Below are 5,598 nucleotides of genomic sequence, written 5' to 3' on the forward strand. Positions count from 1 at the left end.
TAATTCTACATGACGCTATGGAAATTAGGTTAATTACAGATATCCTGTTGCTGAAATAAATAATATGTACTGTACTTTTTTAACCACTAAATCTAATTTAAAGGAATATTTAAGGTAAAATTAAGTTTTATTAAGGGTTGAAGGGCTGTCCGTTGGCGCAGGCTGAAAGGTCACGTCTGGAGTCTGAGTGCCATAGATTGTAAGGGCAGTGCTGCGTGCCTAAGAAGGTGCTGCCCGCTGCCCGAGGCTCACATGTGGCCCCTGTGTTTATAGGGGTTAGCGTGGGTTCATAGGCTAAGCAGAGAATGTGCACTGTCCCACTACATGCTGTATGATTACAACGCGAGTCACGACCCCCTCTTAAACAAGCTCTTAGCGAAAGTGGCAAATATCTGGGGCTCACACCAAAACAACGTGTCAACAGTGCAAGCTTTGGCTGAGGGGCAACAAGCCTATAACCTACCGACTGCAGAGAATAAGATATTAAGATTCATACATCCCTAACATTGAGAGATTATAAAAGAGAGATTAACCAAACGATGGTAATCCAAAAAAACGTACGTTTTTTATTATGGAGGACACCACTCACACATAGCGATACTCGTTTAAACAGTCTTTCTCAGGCATTGGTCATGACCAATTTAAAACGATGACAGTTCCTGTTGTCATCTGAAACCTGCAGCCATAGTGTGCAGCTGCAGGTGTAGTGTTGCCCCACTATCGCTGGGGACAGGACAGCAACCCACCCAGCATTGATTACCATCTAATTATAAACGAAGGAAGTGGCAGCTTGTTTGTTTCTAGGGTTGCTGTGGAATATAAGGTATTTGCACTTCTCCAAGAGTTCACGTGATATTGGGTGCGAATTCCGCTGAGCACTAAGTGCTACCTTCTCTTTTCTGCTCCTCTCTCTTTCCCACTATCTGCCACTCGCTTCACCCGTTTTCCACTTATTTCTGCCACCCTCTGGTTTCACAGCCTCTATAGGTGGTGCCTCCTGTAGCCACCGTTCACACCCCATCTGGAGATCTAAATAAACATATGTTGCGTTAATTAGGACTCAGTGCCGCACCACTGTTCATCTTTGGAAGAATTTTCCTAGACCACAGGAACACCACAGGGAGTCTGAAGCTTGGTTCATACTTCATCATTCTGAGCCGTTCTCGGCGAGCAACACCATCGTGCGACGGAGCATAAATTTGGCTTTACACTTACACCTTTGGCCTTATCCCTATTCATTGTTTGTTATCATGACTGTGTGTGTGTGTGTGTGTGTGTGTGTGTGTGTGTGTGTGTGTGTGTGTGTGTGTGTGTGTGTGTGTGTGTGTGTGTGTGTGTGTGTGTGTGTGTGTGTGTGTGTGTGTGTGTGTGTGTGTGTGATATCTGCCCGTGCGTGCGTGTGTGTGTGTGTATACTGTATGTGTTGGCCTACTACAAAATTTGCTATGGGCATGAAAACTGGGTTAAAGTGAACTGAAGGCCATGGTTCAGCATGGACAGTGGGCTTGATTTGTGAAGCATGTGTGACAAGCATGCCGTGCCCACCCACATCGGGCGATGTCAAGATGATGGTATTTATGGCCAAGGGTTATGCACTCAAGAGGGACAGTTGACATAAAACATAAGTGGGGGATCACAGTGTGATTATAGAATAACACTGACGATAAATGCTATAGCAAAGTGCTATAAGCAAGTTTCAATCCAAGTACTTATATAGGAAGTAATATGTCAGCAGAGAAGAATGAAGTGATGGCATGGAGAGTGACAGGATGAACCCATGGTCAACATACAGCCTCTTCGGGTTTCACGAGGCAGGGCCGGGGACACTCACTCCTTTCCTTTCATACGCAGATCCACTGGACACAAGTTATAATCTAAGTGGTGTCAACTTGAAGGCTTTATAACCTGCCTAATATTAGCCAGTGATAAACAGTGCCTCTGTTCCAATTCAAATAAACAAGCCAGATTAACCACGTATAAATAATCCTTTCAATATTCTTTCTTTTTTTTCCCCCCAACAACCCACAGTGGACTTTGCACTGAAACGAAAAGAGCCACAGCTATAAATCCTGGGGCCCCTGACACCTGGACCTTGGGGCCCCTCATGATATTAATTAACACTGACAGATTAGCGTATACATTATTTCTGAGTACTCGCCCATACCCACTACAAGTAAAAGAAAAACTTTAAAAAAAACTAGGCAAATTTGTGTGAACAGAGTATTGGTTCTTGCCATCCATGGGTTTCATTGATGTTGAGTATGTACCAGTATTTTAACCTGTCATCTCTGCTGTGTTCCAGCTATGGCACCCCCCTTCCACTACCTCCTCACAGCACCCCTCTGTGTGTAACTGTCACCTAGTGATAATCCTCTGTAGTGGCTGAGAGATACGAGATACTGTAATGTGACAGTTTCACAAAAATGAATCTCTGTTTCATTAAGTAGTCAGGAGTGTTAATGAAGAGATGCTAAAGACGTCCGTCGATGTCTATCGCCTCTAAATCTGTCAGGCCGCAGAGGTCATACAGCCTATCCACTCAGACTGCTTTTACTACATTCCCTCGCAACTGTTAGGATTTTATATCAGCATTGAGTTACAGTGCTGCTCTGCTTTCTGTGTCCAGGATTGTAAATGAAATTGCATTTTACTATTAATAACGCTGGCTCTTACCCCAAGTGACATACAATAAAGGCAACAGAAAAAGGTCAGACAGTTCAAGATATAATGTAAAATTATTGCTTCACTTGTACTCACGCCTGCATCAAAGGTTTGATTGCTGAATTCATACTCCGCTGTACGACAAAGTGTACATCAGGCTTCATGGGGGACTCGCGGGGGAACGTGTCTGGCTGGCCTGGCCATGGTGTCGCTCACACTGTGGCCCTCTCGCCAGCCGTGTCAACCCAGATGACTTCAGCACGTGCCCTTGTGAGCTCACCTTGCTAGGAGAGACACAGGAAATGGGATTACTGCAATGACAATGTGGTGGGGAGAAAACTGTGTCATACCTGCACTAGGGGGATTTCTCCTGTGTGCGTGTGTGTGTGTGTGTGTGTGTGTGTGTGTGTGTGTGTGTGTGTGTGTGTGTGTGTGTGTGTGTGTGTGTGTGTGTGTGTGTGTGTGTGTGTGTGTGTGTGTACACGGGTGTATGTGAACATCTCCTTGGACAGATACATATAGTACTGTATGCTCACACACATGGACAGCTAATACCCCAGGGCTATCTGTTTCATCTGTGTTTATGGAAGATGTCTCCGGGCAGAGTAGCGATCATACAGGTCTTAAAAGTGCTGTAACCACTGCTGTACGACTCAATCAGACACACAGCCACGGTTTTTGTTTTTAAATGTCAACCAAATGGAACTTGCTTTTAGTTGTTGTTTATGTTACCAGATGGGTGTGATTTACTATATATACAGTATATTTACCATTAATACACTCCTGTTTTGTCCTATGTGTGAGCTTTGCCAATCCAAGGGCTTATTTACATCTAAATTATACAATGACTATTCATTACTGTTGTAAGGATTATTTATTATTATTATTATATTCTGGAGAAAAAGGCCTAAAAAGTATAATTTATAACAAGTCTATAATTTAACTCTGATTTTACTGCATGTCATGTGGCCCGTTCTGGGTCCCAACAATAAACTTTCAGGAAAAGTAAAAGTGTACAGCATGCGTGCAGAGTAGACCATAGAAGTCGGAAGAGAGAGACAGAGAGACAGAGTGTGTGAGTGTGAGTGTGTCATTAACCTCTGAATGAAGTCATTAGATAATGAAAGTAAATGCAGTTTTTAATCAGAGTCACAGTCATTTGACTCTGAGTCAGTTTTCACACACAACATTCAGCTGGTTTTCTGGTAGGCTATGGAAATAACATTGTTATGAATACCTTTCTTAATCAATAGAGCTAAAAAATACAAATAAATACAAATCATGATTTGGCCAAGTGTAAAAGTAAAAGCAGCCTATGCATATTTGCCCAAAAGCATGTCTGTTTAATCTTACATGTTTAAATAAATGTTTAAAATAACAATTTCACTTCATTTGAATGTGTATCTGCATAATGTACATTAAAGTTTGTTTTGTATTAAGATAAGTGTTAAATAGCTCTACATTGTGACAGTAGTCTCTCCAGCTCTTTAATTAACAGAAAACTAATTTTCAGGTCACGATACCAATTTAATCAAATCCAGAGACAGAATTAATTGGACAGGATACTGATACAGGATAAACAAGTGAAATTGGAAGTGATGACAAAGAAATTCGCAGACAATTTTGGAACTGCAACACACCTGATTGCATTTTCAGGTGGGTTGCCAATTTCAGCCAATCACTGATTGGCTGAAATTGGCAACCCACCTGAAAATGTATTTTCTGTTTATTAAAGAGATGGAGAGACAGGAAGACCCGTGTTACTTTACAATAAATCTCATTAAGAGAATACCAGCACTCACGGAACAGTCCATTTAAGGCACTTTTATTTATATATATTAAGCATGGTAGTATGCTGCAGAGCAGACAATAACGTACGCGTTTCGGCAAGCCTTCATCAGCGTTGCGTGCTGTGTGGGCAACGGAAGTGTCCAATTTATAGTGTCCGGGTAAGACAACTTCCCCTGTCCACAGTCCATGTAGAGATCAACAACTTCCAACCAATGTGTTCACAAAAAGCGTTTATTTATAAGACCCGTGTTACTGACACTCTACAATGATTAGGCGTATACTCTCCAAATATTAGAGCTTTAACGTTTTAACAAATAACTTTTTGTTTTAACAACAAAATATTATATCACTTACACTACCTTTAAACGTTAGACCTAAAATTAATCACATTTTAATGAGTGAGATCTTGATTAGTCCAGTCTAACTCGGCTGAGGGGCTGGAGATGGCCTACCATCCTGTTAAACAACATTTAAGGACAATTTGTTTGCCTACTTTTGATTGATTTGTGAAAGCCTGCAGAATATTTTAAAAAGCAAAGGCTGATGGTTTTAATTCCAACCAAGCATGGCCTACAAGGCTTGTCAATATGTAGTCGACGACATCCACGTTATAATTTTGTTCAAATGTAAACGCCCTATCTGACAAAAAAAACATATAAAGGTTTTCATCAATAATATGTAGTCCTATATATTATAAGCCTATATATTAATGCTAATTTTGCAACATGAATATAATCTAAAAAGACAAAATTAAAAATAGGCTATTGCAATGTTTTGTTCATGCTTAAATGGCAAATACCTATTTAAAAGGACAGGCTGGCATGCGGTCGCCATGTCACAGCAACACTCTGCATCACATTGTCTCTATAGCCTATTAAGGCCTATAATAGCCTATATGAATTTATAATTATTAAATTGTTTAGCCTATTTTCTTTGTCTTAAAAAAAACTTGTGTAGGCCTACAGGACTATAGACACCCCCACCCCCCCCCCCTCACCAAGGACCAGTCCTGTGATTAAAGAGGGGCCGTCTCTGTCATCATGTGGAGCCTATCACGTCTTGCCTATATGCATCAGACACACCTCCAAAATATTACCACTCACATGATGGATATATCATACACTAGAATGCTGGCCATGCGTTACA

Source organism: Gymnoscopelus braueri (assembly GCF_963280865.1).
Source record: "Gymnoscopelus braueri genome assembly, chromosome: 17".
Lineage (NCBI taxonomy): Eukaryota > Metazoa > Chordata > Actinopteri > Myctophiformes > Myctophidae > Gymnoscopelus > Gymnoscopelus braueri.